General features: G+C 29.2%; 1 protein-coding gene across 1 annotated transcript in view; it reads right to left on the bottom strand.

The window, feature by feature from the left end:
* LOC122710878 (zwei Ig domain protein zig-8-like) overlaps positions 1–15,000 on the bottom strand; it is an 82,783-nt gene extending 67,783 nt beyond the window's left edge. The window contains exon 1 of the mRNA XM_043929080.1: positions 14,923–15,000. The gene's annotated coding sequence lies outside the window, so the exon portion shown is untranslated. The remainder of the gene's footprint in view (positions 1–14,922) is intronic.
* Between the last annotated feature and the right edge of the window lie 1,357 nt (positions 15,001–16,357).

The raw sequence follows: 16,357 nt of genomic DNA, 5'->3' as shown, positions 1-16,357 counted from the left end.
AAACATCGAACATACGGGAAACGAAGGCACAAAGGGGAACAGGAACAATTTTACACTCGCCTTCTCATTGTGATCAATCGTTCACTGCTTCCACTAGACCTTTGTTCGAGTTTCGTTTATCGAAGACCATTTTAAAAGGTTGGCCCTGCTCAATCCTAATGTCATTTAACGAAAGACAAAGTATAGACGGCCCGTATTTCCAGAAACCAGTTTCTGAAAAGGGAAACCTTGCGCTAACATTCACCAGAGTCTACGAGTTCGTAATTTATAGGAAGAATCACGTAGTAAGCGTTAGTTGCTAGTGTGATCGCTATTTTGTAAAAGAGAGAAATAGCAATAACTTGATTCTGATTTTATACATTTTATTGGGATATAAAGGAGATCGTTAAATTCAAGATTAATTAGAGATATAATTTGATTTATCATCTAAAATATTTAAGAGATTAAATTAATGTGAGGATATTAAGAAAAATGAATATTTAATTAATTTGAAAGAAAAAATTTATCTAATTTCAGGTCGCAATAATTTTTAAAAAATTAAATAAGATTAATATAAATTTTGTATCGAATTTATCTGAAATTAAGTTTTTTGACTTTGTGAAGTATGAAAACAAATGAACAAAATGTATCAAAATTATGATTATGAACATTATCATAACTTGAGTATAAATGCATATTTATCATATTACATGCATTCTATATAAATAGGTATTAAGCAAATATCTAAAAGTTTAAAAGATAATAGATCAAACCAAAATAAAATGTTTTAAATTTCGTTTATCATTCATTGATGATTAAAAAACCCTATTAAAATTAGGAAAAGTTTAAATCGCCATAAAATTGAAAATAATAATTTTTAATCAATGAATGAAAAATTATTAAAAGCACGAAATCTTGACCTTTAAAACGCTTTTTCATTTATCTCGATACGACTTCCGGTTCTCGAGATATCATCATGTAAAGATAAGGATAATTTTTAATCGTATCTCTATCTCTGTTTACTCGGACCTCTCGCTCGCATCTCCTTTCACTGACCTATTCCAAACTCCAGACAAACGACAGACGCGATTCCTGGAAGTTGTGCGCATTTTTAGGAAAAAATCTAGGTTACTAGATGGCGGGCTATTCATATACTGTCTTAAGTACTATGGACACTTTGAATCTCTATATGTTGGCAACCAATTGAGATATCAGAATAATTCAAAAACTAACTTCAATGACAATTTCTTCTATTTCCTGAGTACGTTTTAATGAGATATATGTAATATATTTTCTATAATATACTGATTAAATATTGGAATAAAAATCTGCAATCTAGTCATGATTATGTCATTAATATAAACTTTTATTTTACATTGAAATATAGAAAATTTTGATTAATATAATGTCAATTGCTATTTATCCAATAATTTATGACAACTCAATTTCAAAATATTATAATACAGAATTAGCTAGAATATGAAAATGTAAATACGTACATTGCGTTAACTTTACATGTTAATTATCGATTTTTCATTTATAATTATTCGTTTTAGTAAAGTTTTCCCCTATTGATAAGCTTCTATAATATATCCTGTAATTTATGCATACATAATTTTGCATAATTTTCGTTAATGTATAAAATGACGTTCAAGCAATGAATTTTATAACAATTTAATAGCATCCTATTTATATCTTCAATTATTCGTTTCTTTATATTGATTGCCAATCAAAAATTATAATTATAAATAACATTATATAATAAAAAATTATAATATTATTTATAATTAATAATAATAATATTCTTAAGAAATAACTTAGAAATTGTGTCAGTATTCTTTCAATGTTTAGACCTTTTTTACATTGAAAACTATAAAATAAACATATTCAAAAAATAATAAAATAAAAATAGTACACGTGGCCAAACAATAATTTTTTCCTTGCTTTTGGCTCATATATTTTTCACGGGCAGTTTTTCCGTTTCATTGGGAAAAAATGTCTCGTATTACTGGTAATAGCACCGCATGACATATTGCCATTTTTCTTGAATGTAACTGGAGATCAAGAATGATATTTCTTAGATTTTTACCACTTGTTACTCTGCTTTTTCTTTTTCTTCTCATAGAATTATCGATAATTAATATTTTTTCTCTTCAAATATTTATCATTAATTATAATTCAAGGAATTACGTAAATTAATTATCAATTTTTCCTAATAATTCATTACGTTGGAAAATTATTCATATAAAATTGAATAATAAAAATTTTTGAAGTTATACTAATTACAAGAATTATACTTTTAAATTATTCCAACGTAAATTATAAGTAAGTTTAATTATTCTTTTGTTAATGTGATTTTTCTAAAATCATCATAATATGTAGTATTAAGAAATATATAATATTAAGAACAAATTTTGTTCAATTTTTATATAATTAAATATAGCGTAATATTATTATTTTATATAAAATATTCTATTATCAATTCCTTCAATAATTCCTCAAATAATTCCTTCGATAAAGATTTTTTCTAATGACAAAATCTTGGATAATTTCCTAGAATTATATATCTATATACTATAATATGCATGCAAATATGGCACATATGTTAGCTAAGAAATATGACGCAAGTTTAGTGAGGAAATTTTTCTCGAATGATGCGAACCATGCATTATACTTAAATGCGCTTAAAATTACCTACGTATATGTACATAATTTCAAAATGAATGGGCTTGAACGCAGGAAGTGAATACAAATGAAAACTTTTCCATAGAAAAAATAATTTTTCTAAAAGAATTTAAAATTTACTTACATCAACAATGGAATTTGAGTGAACAAAGAGGTTATTTTTTAATTATTTTATCACAAAATATAATTACACTTATGTAAATAAAAAAAAATATTTGATTTTTTTTTTGAAAGTCCTTTCAAGACACTCCTTTCAAGACACTTCTGCACTAAACTATAACCTCAAATTTATTTATTTACTTTTATTTGAAAAAAATTCACAATAATTTCTGAAATATCAATTAAAAAACCTACAAAATTTCAAATTGATTCGAAATTTCATTCGATAATTTCTTCTAAAAGAAATTTCACGACTATATCTTATAATCTTTACACAAATCTATGTCTTTAAGTAAGTAGATAAAAATAAAAAAAATATAAAGAAAAAAGAATGATTATCATTAAAACTTTGTAACGTAGCTAAGTTCTTCGATAAAAATCAAGAAATTTTTATAAATAGTAAAAATTGATGAAAGTAGTAGTTCAAATGATGAAACGTGAGTCTATCGAATAACTTTCATCTCTTGAAACATCCTTTAAGTTTAAGAATTATATATTACTTATAATTTTACTGACATATCAAATCATCAAAGTGATAATAAGAACTTGTAGCTAAGAACATTAATAATTAAATTACATGAAAGATTCTATGTCTTCTTATTTACTCAATAATCAATTTATTATACTTCATTATGCAGCTTTTTATAAAAATAAATCGTCGAAGGTGGTTGCAAATTGTAAATTTTTCATTAAATCGGTTCGCTTTGCATGCATAATGAACATATTGAGCGCATCATTTTGATAGGTCAAGAACATTGGAAACTTAAACTAACTTGGATCGAGTTGTTAAGTTATGTTTGGATTAATAGATTATTTATTTATGTACATTTTCATTCCTTCCGATGATAAATTTATAATTAAAATCTTTAATTAAATACTTTTAGTCGCGTAGATTCGCTTGATATTTAATATGAATTGCTTGCTTCTGATATAATATTTACATTGTATTTAATTTTATAAATAATATAATTAATATTATGTATATATTTCTAATTTTTAACTTTCTTTATTTTTTTTAACTTTTAAGAAAAATTTAAATATTTTTCGAATATCGTGATTTGAAAAGCTAATAAAAATATAGAAAATTTACAGTTCTTCTGTTTCCAGAAGATATTTATAAAGATATTTTTCTTTTTCAGTATGTTTACGTTTGTTTCAAAGGGATTATTCCCACTAAAGTAAAAACAATCCACCCGTGTTTTTCACCCATATCTTTATTTATTTGACTTATATCTTTATTTTCGTTAAAACGTTTTCTTTTATGAAATTTTATCAAAATTTATTTTTATGTGTATAGTATTCTCTACATACAGGAACAAACATGGGGAACAAAAGAGTGAAAGGTTGCGCTTTTTTGTATCAAGTTCGATAAATTTAAATTTTCACGAAAAATATTTTCAATTGTGCGTTGCATATCATCTAGGTTGAAATTGAAGATAAACAACGTTTGTAAAGCATCTCTGTTTCTACCTCAGTACCATCATTTTTCTTTTGACTTTTTTACTCGCCTTGCTTCGATAACGCCAGCTTGCAAGTAATTTCGATTTGTTCTATTGGCTTGACCAAAAGCCTATTTATTTTTTAATCTAACTCACATATACCGCCACGCTAGCTTTATTCTGATGAGCATGCAGTTTTCATTTCGTGGAAGCGCGGTTCATCGGTTCCCTTACGAGGCTTTTTTCGGTATCACGCTCAAAGAGAAATTTTTATTTTGATGGATTATATTCGAAGAACGATCCCAAACAGAGCAGATTACACGTGAAAAAATATTTAACGTACCATGTATTTCAAAAAGACTGTATTGTCTTCAAATCTCGTTGAACTCAACTTTAGATTTGAGCCAAAATATTTCGCATGAATTTTTAATAAACATGTACGAGATAGACAAATTTTGAAAAATTTATAAAGAATATTCATTGATAATAATGAATAATAATAAAGAAGATGTATATAATAAGAATATCTTTAATTTGGGAAAACTGAAATTAATGAATTGGAATAATGAACATGAAATATAATTATAACTATAAAATTAATTTTATATTTACCTAATTTGTTAATGCGAACAACAAATTTGCACATTGTATGATAATATATTTAATCATCTCTAAACAGATTAATATCGATAAAGCATAATTACGAAATGCCAGAATAACTCGAACAGCATAGTTTATATAGTTTATCATAATCCTACGTTACATCAACTTCTCGTATTTTAACGAAATAAATACAAATAATATTTTAACAATAGAGAAACATACAAATTACGCGCAAATAATTATAGAAGATAAAGTATCTTTAAATGCAAAGCTTCTAAATAATTATTCATCGCAAAATCCACATTCCAACGAAAAATTTCACGCTAAATTTATCGAAGCGCAAATTGCTAAAAGTATACTCGACGCATAAGTCACAACGTTCAGCTTTTACGTCCCATATATCCTCGTTCCGCGCTTTTCACCACAAAATATTCTAAATCGCCACTAGTATCGTTTCACGGGACATGTTATTTTCATCTCTTCTCAACGATTTATCATCTAATCTCCATTCATTAAACGTCGTCGAAGTAATCGTTAAATCGCCCCTTTTGATTATACATTAAACAGTATTCTAATTAACCGACACGTCTCCCTCTCTCTCTCTCTCGTTACCATGTACAAACGAGAAGGCCAACAGAGTTGCAGTTGACAACTCTGGCCAACATTCACCCCCGATGGCATGTTATCTTTTCAAGCCCGAATACCTGTTTAACCGTTTGTTGTTTTCAATTAGATTGTCGCGTGCCTCCCTGGATGCAATGCAACTGCACGCCTATAATTAATGAATCTGAACGGGGTTAACTGGCCGCGTTAAATTTCACAGCAAAGCCGCGTCTACAATTTCAAACGTTGATCCTCGCCCTGTAATCACGAATGCTCGTTCTTTCACTCGACATTTACCACGAATAATGATTCTGAATTGTTTAATGAACATATGATCCTACTTTTTGTGCCCTCATTTAAATAGTTTATTTCCATTCTAATAAATATAATGCGCCGAAAAATTATCGTAATATTCAAATCAACTCATAAATATTTAGGAACGCAACTCTGTTATATAAAAGCAGATCTCGATTTTCTCTATTACATTAGTATATATAGTAATATCTTTAATAATTCTGTCTGACATCTATTCAGATAGATGAATCTTTAAAGCGAAACTTGAGAGAAATAAGTATGAGTCAGTTAAAAAATTGACGTCAAATTTCATTCAATAATTTATCTCATTGAAATTCACTTCGAAATAGATTTCAAAAATTAGTAATACTATTGTACACGACTCTTCCATTTGATCACAAAAATATCCTCTTATCTCTTTCCACTTTAAAAATTCTTTCAAATATTTTCTTCCAAACCAAACTTAGCGAGTTTCTGTATAATATCTAAGATAACGATCATACATAATCTTTCAAAGTATCCTTTTCCCCATATTTTATAACATTCCTACTACTTCCATTAGCGAACAAACGGGAACGAAAATAAAAGAAATGCATTTTTTTTCTCCCTCCCTACGCGATATTCGCAATACCATCCTGCGTTCTTTTTCTTTTCTTTTCGTCCACACTCGACAAGAGGCGTATCGCATGCTCTTTTCGCATTGCCCAAGGCGTATTATTTTTTCGCGCTCGGATTCCAAACCTCGGCCGGAAATTCTCCTGTTCGCCATTCGGTACGATGAAATCACGCGTGAGCCTCAGCAGTGCTGCTTCAACGACCGAAATTCCTCTATACCTAGTGATCTTGTGTGTATCAAAGGTAGCTATTCCGGATAAATCCAGGATGCATCGATCGAGTGCATCTGGCGCGAGGCGGGGAAAATAAATTGTTTACGTCTTTGATTTCCCTCACGTAATAAAAGATGCACTGGAAACTCTAGAAAGCGAGGTACGCCGCAGCCAAGTTTTGCGACCGGATATCGCTTCGTTGAACTTTCTGAAAATTTAAATTTTCCCGCGAATTATTAAGCTCAAGGTTGATGTCGAGGTGTTATATTTCGCATTACAAGGGAACGTGTGATGGTTTATTATCGTTTGATGAACCAAGAAAAACTTAAGATGCTCGAATGGCTAAAGATATTTTGATAATCGTTGTTTCAATAATATAGTTCTTGTTATAGGAATTCTTGTAGAAATATTAATATTCATTCCTCGATTATATTTCTCTGAATTGATAAAATTTTTATTTCGTTTCATTTTATTTTTCCTTTAATGATAGTAATGCTTAATATGTTTGCTTAATTATAAGAGATTGTTATAATAGAGTTATAATAGATTATTTTTTAGACGAAATTGTAAAATGAAATTTTTTAATTCCCTTTAATATCCCTTCTAAAGGGATATTAATATATTCGTGAAAGATTGTTTTTAGAAGATTTTAAAATAAATAGTAATTTCTTCGCTTGAAAAATATTCTTTATTATTGCTAATTTATATCGTTTTTCCAATCACATTTAATTGTTCGATTTTAGTTTCGTACATTTTTAAAAATAACATATTGAATAGTTCTCTATACGCTTCACACGTGAAATTACGGGAAATTAATTCAGAAATTTTTTCATAACTTTTAGATAAATTTGATATTGATCGCGGAAAATTGCAATTCCCGAATGAAATTATTTTCTATATATTAGTTTTCAATAAATACTGGTCATTTTTTGTCGAATTATATATATAAACTTTTAGAAAAAAAATTTATAATTGGTGTAATTTTATTTTTGCCGAATCATAACACATTATATAATCCTTTACCTAATCCATAAGTCACATATTATATACTCGATCATTATAATTTGTCGCGATAATTTAATTATTGCCTAAACAAAATAACTCTATGAATAATGTGATTGCTCATACATATGCATATTTAATTTTAAATTAAATATTCAAGCAATTATCGACATTGTTATCAGACTACTGCATGTATGGTATTTAATTGTTGTGGTATCGACCCTGAAGTGGGACGCTTGGACACGGATAAACAGTATCAAGAGTATTCATTATACGCAACCGCGTTACAGATCGATCGATGTCTATGTACCAACTATAGATTAGAAGGGATGATCAAGGTAACGCCAATCAAAGCCTATACGATATGTCATTTGGAAGTAAGCAACCCATCATGAACAATCCCAATTGATTACGGTCTTCTGCTTTGATCACTTGCATGGTGTAATATATATCGTGATTTTATTAATAAATATATTTATGGAAATATTAAGAATTTAAAATATTAAAATAATTATATTTTATATTGAATTTAGAAAAATTTCATTAATTGAATAAAATTAACGAAAAATAATTAATTTCTACTAATAATTAACTAACTAATAATTAATTTCAAAATTATAATATATTTTAAATATTTTACATTAAGTTAATTAAGTGGAATTGTTCATGCTTCAAATGATTTTCATGATTATCTCGAACATCTAACCAATAATAAATTAAATTTAATGAATTAATATCATAATATTACAAGAGAATCTTTAAAATAAAATATACATGTATATATATATACATATATACATATATATGTATATATATATATAATTTTAATATATATTAAAAGAGAATCAATATTTCAAAGGAAGCATCGTTAAAGCACACTTACACAACTGTGTCGCTCCACTAATATTTCATAATGATTTCGCATAAAACTCTTTTGCAGAACTTATTTTCTTATAGTTTGGAGATGCTTTATCTGTTCTAACAATTTAACTTTTTTAAGTTTCCTGCATATACTATCAACCTTTTCCATTCTTTAAAACTTATTATTTGCAAACCAATATATTTTCATTTTCAAGGAAACTATGGAATCAAATTGCTCAAAAAAATTAGTATAATTATCCATAAAAATTAACAAACTTTAAACTAATTAAACCCTGAACACACTGTTGTATAGAATCTATACTGAAATTTAATATTTTGCATTTTTTTATTTGCCATTCTACTTCAAATAAATAGTGAAAATCTTAACAAACATTTCAATCAAAATAATTTACGAAATGTATATTTTATTTGTGTTCTTTAGCTGATTTGATATTTTGGATTCATTTTTAAATAATGAAATGAAATTTTAACAATCGGCAAGTAATTCATTTGGAGAAAAAAATATTTGTCTATGTATATTTTCTTCATTTTAGTAAAGTGATACCAAAAAAATAACAATTTCATATGTATATATTAAAGAATAAAAAATGAAATTATATTTTTAAATTATCCTTGTTAAAATTTCTTTATGAGTTTTCTAATTAAATTTTTTAATAGAGTTTCGAGTTCTCGAATTAAGAATTAATCGTAACATTTTATAATTTCTATGAATACAAATACCAATACAATACAATACAATACAAATACCAGATATAACTGCCTCAATTATATTTTTACTTTTTGACTTGAAAGAAGAAAAAAAATATTGAATGCATGTTTCAAAAATTCAATAACCAATAAAAAATTTAAGTTATTATTAAATTTAATTTAAAATTTCATCGCTTCAAAAAGTTCTTTCATAAAAAATCTATCAACAAATCTATTGACATCGATAGCACTAATTTTTAATTAATAACAAAGTTGAGCTTAATAATTAATATATGTTATTATAACTATTATTTTCATTATTATTATCAATTTCAACAAGTACGAATATCAAATAAACGATTCAATCTCAATCCCTTCACTCGCAATATCGATTACACGTGATTCTACTTAGATCGATGGCGCGAAATTTAATTATTCGATCAATAAAGTAATGTGCCCGACAATTGAATCCACGTGAAATCGATCCATCCGTGTTAGATCTTCAATTTCATGCGATTATGCATCTTCCGGAAATCCTTGGATTTCGATTGCGCCCTTCACGTTGACACGTTTGTCAAACTCGACTCTATTCCTGTACAGGTTCGATGGAAATTGAACGGACGGCTTACGAGCTCCGTCCGCTGTACCCAGTCGTTTACATGCTAGACTGGGAATAAGATGGATCACCGATCGTGTAAACCATTATTCGACATTGCGCGTGGAATCGATTATCGAAATAATCATGGTCACGTCCACTGTCTCCTGTCACGTGTGCGTTTCAGATGATCTTTTCAAATTATTGAATTTCTAGACACGTTTCTCCCTAGTATATCCGTCAATGAGAACATAATTTTTAGAAATTTGTTATCTGTTGTTTAATTTATATATTATGACATTTTTACTCGAGCTATTCATAGTATTTTATCTATTCTTCATTATTTTTGTTGTTATATCGCCTCTTGAACATGAACGTCAAACTTTGAACATCATAAATCATAAATACGCGTAAATATCTTCTGTGAGTGCATTCAATATCACTTTTGAATTGTAACAATGAGAAAAAGTATGAAAGAATTTACCCGGAATTCGAAAACTTTAGACTTCAAGATTAATGGTCCAGAATTCTGCACTCACATTCAAAATGATTTTTTGCCTATTTTTCGACACTCTCTTAAGCGATCACCAAATACTCAAATACTAATAATGGCCAATGTAGTTTAATTTTGATATTGTGTATAATTAATATTTTATTATTAATTGATATTAATGGTTATTAGTAGTTCTAAACTAATACCAACAATATATACCTAATAATATTTAACGTAATTTAAATTGGTGTTAATTTTAGTTGATATTGTTTTTATTACCAGTTAATTAATATCGATACTTATTGGCCATTAGGGGAATCCACGGTTTAATACAAGTTCCAAACTACCATCACACAATCATCTATTCATATATTAAAAGTATTTGACAACTTAACTTTGACTGTTATTCTTGTTATTAATATTATTAACTGGCATCTATTATTACAATTTAATAAAATATTGCAATTCGAACTACCATCGATAATTCATAATATTTCCAAATGATTATTCATTTAAAAATCATTCATCACTAATGGCTGACGTAACTGAACTATTTACAGTAAAACTACAATCAATAAATCAGTATATCGTAAAGTTCATTCCCAAGTTTAGAAATATACTTTTTTGACCTTTCTTTCTTTCATAAAACCTGTATAACTCTTATTGAAATCGACTTCGTTTAAAGAATCTAGGTAAACTAGCGAGGCTCGCGTGTCATAGGATCGACCAATTCACGCTGGAATCATTTTTCAGAACGCTACGTGACATTAAATTTTGTCGACTTCCTTTGAGAGGATGCGAGAGAAATATAAGGCGAGATTGTAATGACTGACACTGCAATGACGCGAGAAAACATGACTTTCTCGATCGTATCGTTTGAATTTATCGAGGATAGTAATTGTGTATTTGGTAATTTTAGATAAAACCTATTGATTCCAATTGTATTTAAACTCCGTTCCATTTAAAAAGATTTTAAATCATCAATTACTATCATATAAATGGTTTACTTGTGAATATTGTATGTTTTTTTTTATACTTTTAGAGAAAAATAAATTTAAAGATTAATAGTAAAATTGATTCACGAATATAAAACAACTAAAATTTTTAATAAATGCAATTTTTTATAAAATAGTCAAGAATTATTTTGTTGCATATAAGAATTCAAATTTTGTAAAAAAATGAATATACAATATTTGTATAATAAGCCACCAATAAGGAATAAATTAAAGATATAAAGTAAAATATTAAAATTACTCGGTAAAAGTTTTCATTTGCAAAGAAATTTAAGATATGACTTCATTAACCCTCTTAATTCTATAGATCCCTTATATATATTCATATCTACATACGTACATGTATACATATAGGATATTATCGTATTCATATGCTAAGCTTGAAAAATCGCAAGTCAGCACTATGAACAAAAATATAGCTTAATCTTTTACCCCCTTTTCATTTTTGTAATTAATAGACTTTTTGAAATGCCCTTTAGTGAGATTTTGTAATTTATCAAAATTAACAATTTCTTTCTTAATTACGAAACATTCGTTATTTATAAAATGTGATTTTCAAAAAAAAAAAAAAACAAATTCAATAAATCTCTTCTCCGATTAAAATTTATATTCAGAAGAAGAAAAAAACCGGTCTTTAAAGATAAAAAACGAGTCTTTAAAGATAAAAATTCGATTAATCGGTCTTTAAAGATAAAAATTCGGTTAATCGGTCGCAAGAGAAAGTCCTTCATGCATAAAATCGTCAAAAAAAAAAATGGACGCAAGAGAGTAGCGTAAGAAGGTATGACTCTCGACGAAGAGGCGCAGACCCATTCTCAGAGCGATAACCTCGTGAACAAGCGTCGTGTCTTTGTTAAAGGGACAATTAGCATTCTGAATAAAATGGAAAGCTGGTGAAAGTGCAACGGTGTATCACGAATATTAAGAAAACGCTGAATGATTCGCGGTCTGCAACATGCTTTTGATTTACATTTATCTAACCAAAAAGCAAGGTCCATCGTCCGTCGATTCTATCTCTCCGTTTTCCGCTTCCATGTTTATGCGACAAATTGCTTCTGAACCGGTCTGAAGTGGAATTCTGTTTGCGGATGTTCTCGAATCAACGCGAGAAACTTTATATCTCGAGGATACGGCCATTATCGGGGAAAGAGGAAATTGTCGGTTTTGTTTTTAGGAAACTTGGCCCAAAAGTCTATCCAAATCTAATTCCACGGTGATCTCGAACGTCGAACGTGGAGGAAGATTGAATTCAGCGGTGTGCGCACGTATCGAACAAAAATGTTCGTTCAACGCTATTCGTTCGGACGGAGGAATTTTAATGAAATTGCTTTCCGGAATAAATCGATTTTAATGAATCTGAACATCGAAGTTTCTTCCAAGCTTTGATAAACGTTAATTCTCAGACCGCAAATTCGCGCGAATAATCAAGATATCCGTATTCGATATCACCTATGCAAAGGTTTGTATCGATTATCGAACGACTCGGCCTATGCTTACAATGGACTTTTATGGGCCGCCGATAGACCCGCCATTCATAACAACATGCTTTTGCCTCCGATGACTTCCTTCTGTATGCTTTCTCGGTGATAAGACAAAGACCTCGTTGCAAGCTCGACATACTTTGTTCCGTTCTATCTTGGTCTTTTTGTAAGTTGCAAGTTGAAGTATCGGAAAATATACTCTCGATAAAAAATAGGTTTAAGCGATGTTAACTAATCATTTGGAGATTATAAAAAATTTTCGCTAGAAAAATTTTTAATTGAGGTTAATAAAAAGGTTAAAGATAACTAGTTTAATTTTTCTTTGAATTATTTAAAAAAGTTTGAAATTTGAAAATTTGCATTTTTTTCTCCCTTGACAATAATGAATAAATTACGAATATTTATAAGAAAGTAATAATACTTTAAATATAAGATAAATTAATATTAATATTGTTTTTTCAAAATGAAAATTCTATCTACAAATTTGTATCAATCTTGAAAACAAGAAATCCAAATCAAGTTGAAACTGTTTAAAACTATTAATTATTAAATTTGAAATCTTTTTTCAAAAAAAAAAAAAACGAACAATCACTTTCCTCAAACTTGCAACTTATTCTGCTCCGCTTCTTCCATAGCGCATTCACACTAATAAAATTTCCCCCGATTCACCTACAAAATCCCAAGGAATATTCAATCTCGGGGACAAAATCAAGGAAAACGTACAAAAGAAAATTTGAAATCAAATAGTCGCTCCAACTTCTCCATCAGAGAAGTCCTCAACGGTCACATCACTTTGGACAATCGAAACTTTCCTTATTGCTCGAGAAGGTTATTATGAAAATCTCGACGCGGAAAGTCCCTGTGGCGAACAAGTACGTATCCAATTTACGTGACACGTGTCCATGGGGATACTCTTGATTCGAGTTTCAACAGAGTAAAGGATTAAATTTACAGTCGACTGCCGCCATGGATTCATTGAATGAAATCCTGGCTTGATGACGCGCTCTTTGACGAGGTAGTGAGTTTTTGATGGGACGGTCGGTCGTTAGACGAGTTTTCGAGGTTTTTATTTATGTTGGCGCGTGCTCACGAACCGCATCAACGTTCGCCACGTCTTTCCGCCTGTTTCTGAATACTACCACATACGTCATAATTATCACGAGTTAAGATGAACATTTTTCCTTTCTCTCTCTTTCTCTCTCTCTCTCCTACCAGACACCGTTCAGGAAACTAATTAGCTACCGCATAACGAGCGTCCCATGAACAAAAAGAAGTCACGTAATTAGTCGCAGCTAAGAACTCGAGTTGGTATCGATCCTCAGATGAAAGATGCACGGACACTGGACGAATATTATTAACACGTCTATTGAATATAAATGAAAATCTTTACGAAGAATATAGAGTTTTCGAGACATAAGAATCTTGATTGATGGTTTAAATGATATCATGATATTTTCGAGTGAAAGATACGTGAAAACTGTACGAATATTTTCATATACTCTATTGAGAGATCAATTTAAAAAAAAGTTTTTAACTATCGAGAAATCAATTTGTAAAATAAGTCTTTTAAAATAATTTAATAATGTCTAAATTATTTGAATCAAATAATTTTAAACATATTTATATTAAATTATTAATATATAAAATCAATATGTATCAATTATATTCGAACTAGTAGAATATTATTTTCCACATTATAGCAAGAAAATTTTGCTCGTCGACAAAATTAATAAAAGAAAAAAAAATTTCTCAATGAAAGGAAGAATTCCTATCAAATCTTTTAATCTTTGAACTTGTTTTCAACATCAGAATTTTCTAAACGAATACGACAGATCCTATCTGTACAATTTCTCAAGTTTCCCGCGCAAACAAACTTCCTCATGAATGAAAACTTCGAACTTCCCTACCAGCTTGTTGAATTATATTCATCCTATTAATTCACCAAAGGAAAGCACGTGTTAACGTTTAAACTTAGCGCACGTAAAGAACAATGAAAATTTTCTCGAAGAAAAAACTTTCTATCCTACTTCTCAACCAACTAGACACAATAGATCCTCCAAACACGTGAAACTTTCGTAGTCACAAAACAATTCTCGTATGAACAAAATTACAATGCAATTTTGCAAAACATGCAAATACACAAGTGAATTTTTTTTTTTATTTCTTTCTCAAAAACTTACCGAGAACAATTCACCGTTCACGTTTTCAAATGTTTTATCACAACATCATGGAGACGATATATGTTCCCTAAACACAACAACATAACTCACAACTCGTGCACCACGGTCGGCTGCCGACTGACTGCTTTCAGTTTGAAAGCTCGCAAGTCTAAGAAGCGACCTCTGCCACCACCACGTGCTTTCCATGGATCCGCCGTCAACAGCGCCACGACCAGTGATCCTACGAACTTCTCATTGTCCTGGAAAATCTTCGTAAGCTCCAGCTTTCTGTGCCGCAACATCCGATTCAAGCAGCTTGATATCGGTCTGATGATTAACGCGCCTGTTGGAAACTACAAATAAAAGAGGGCTTTGTCGTTGCAGCCATGATAATCCGTTTGCAGTTGCAAGTTGTATTCATCGCGGCAACCTATAGGAATTTACGACTAGCACTATGTACACTTATTTAGTTTTTTCTTTGATTCTTTGATTCTGTATTAACCGAGTTTCTTCTATGTTTAAAGTTCCTATGTACATTGGGTATTGAATTTTTAGTGAATGAAATTGGAAGAAGAAAATTTTGATAAATCGTTTTGATAAATGGTAATACGTGTAATATTTCAATACTTGAGATATTTAAAAGTTAAATTGGTTGATTTTATTTTTTATTTTTTTCTTTTTAAGTTTCAAAAGTCATATGATTTATCATCAACTTGATTTATTGAAGTGACTGAAGAAATAAAAAAAATACATCTCTTTTTTTCAAATGTGAAAACAATGATTCCAGTTTGTTGATGATATTAATTTTTCCATTTCAGATACATTTGGTTTAAACATTTAAACTATTTATTTTATAAATTTAATATACTCGTAAGAGTATATACACGATTCTCTTATCAAAATCTCTTTGCTAAATAATCCTCGAGTATGTACTTTTTCTATTTTGACTCGATTTTTTGAAACATTCTCTCTATTCTCTCGAAACTAAATTTAATTTTAATACTAATTTAAAAAAATTAAATCAATCTTTCTTTCGAAGAAACTATCAAGCAACTATCATAGATTTTAATTTTTAAATTAAAATTTTGACAAAGGTCAAAATTTTCAAACGATTTCGCGAAAGTCCAAAATCTTTCGAATACATCTTTTCATTACGAATGATGTAATGATCCAATTACCGTTGAAAGCAAAGGAATCCGATATTTGAAGCGCGAATTAAAATTAGATGCTCTTTTTCAAGTACAGTAAACAAAACCTTCAAAACAGAAATTACGAAAGCTCGCGAATTTCGAGACTCAAAAAAAAAAAAAATCACTCCCCTTCTCTTTTATTTATCGCCCGAGAAATGAAATATTATAGGCCATTTAATGACGACGGGATCTCCCGCAAATTTCCATCGATCCTCCACCATATTTGATCCACGATCCACCGAATGGACATTCGAAACTGACGAAGA

The sequence above is a fragment of the Apis laboriosa genome, unplaced genomic scaffold, assembly GCF_014066325.1.
Source record: "Apis laboriosa isolate Shangri-la unplaced genomic scaffold, ASM1406632v1 scaffold159_cov155, whole genome shotgun sequence".
NCBI classification, from domain to species: Eukaryota; Metazoa; Arthropoda; class Insecta; order Hymenoptera; family Apidae; genus Apis; species Apis laboriosa.
The sequence above is the reverse complement of the archived record's forward strand: the minus strand, read 5'-3'. Positions and strand labels throughout refer to the sequence as shown.